The sequence below is a fragment of the Gadus chalcogrammus genome, chromosome 23 (genome assembly GCF_026213295.1).
Source record: "Gadus chalcogrammus isolate NIFS_2021 chromosome 23, NIFS_Gcha_1.0, whole genome shotgun sequence".
Lineage (NCBI taxonomy): Eukaryota > Metazoa > Chordata > Actinopteri > Gadiformes > Gadidae > Gadus > Gadus chalcogrammus.
This window is the reverse complement of record NC_079434.1, coordinates 4,610,926-4,611,730: the sequence shown is the minus strand read 5'-3', so window position 1 is coordinate 4,611,730 and position 805 is coordinate 4,610,926. Positions and strand designations below refer to the sequence as shown.

The 805-nt window shown below is 43.5% G+C and overlaps 1 protein-coding gene across 1 annotated transcript in view; it reads left to right on the top strand.

Annotated features, from left to right (window-relative positions):
- The window catches only part of LOC130377558 (apoptosis regulator Bcl-2-like), a 13,686-nt gene continuing 12,881 nt past the window's right edge, over positions 1 to 805 (top strand). The window contains exon 1 of the mRNA XM_056584714.1: positions 1 to 805. This exon is cut by the window's right edge and continues 595 nt beyond it. The gene's annotated coding sequence lies outside the window, so the exon portion shown is untranslated.

Below are 805 nucleotides of genomic sequence, written 5' to 3'. Positions count from 1 at the left end.
GAATGTTGACAGTTGGTGAAGGAAACCCAATAGGCTACGTCTATTTCTCTGTTTCCTTTCCTTGTTTTCTTTCAGTGGCAGTCTCCTGCTGTCACTTCCCCATATTTTTAAAAGACTCCACTAAATTCCAGCGAAGGAACTTCCCTTTATTCTGCAGCATCTTGTTTCGCCAGGATCGTCTGCTTCAACCTCTGCAGCCTTTCTCTCTTCCGTCTTTTACAGGACTTGTACCGTCTGAAGGATCAGTTCGTATATGGAAGCTATGCCTTCAGCGAAAAAAGGCGGAAACATCTTCGGATCGATATTTCATGTATCTAGATATCGTTCTGCAGTCGTTGGATTTGTGTGTGTGCCGCCAATGCTGATCAGAGATACCAAAGTCGCAGACTACTGATCCTGTAGGGAGCGCAGTAAAGGGGCGTGTCGGCTGTGAAAACGCGAAGTTAAACGCTCAGGTTGGAATACAATCGACGCACTACTGGAGACGCCAACTGCGGGTCTAATGCTATAGGATCGTCCCTCTCAGAGACCCTTTGTTTCTTTATGGAAGAAATGAAAAGCCTTTCCAAGCGCTCGTCGAGGAATCTTTTTCAAGGACCCATTTTCATTCAAGGCGTTCAGCTAAGTTGCGTTTTTGGATAAATTGCCGATAATGAAAGTGCCATTGATAATTTGTTACATATGTTGTAGATTGTGGCTGCCGGCCACCAATTTTCAATGTGTATACCTAGTAAATAAACGAGTTGATCATCATAGGTCTGTTGTACAACTATTAATGCGTTAAATAAGCCTTCCATTGATTTGA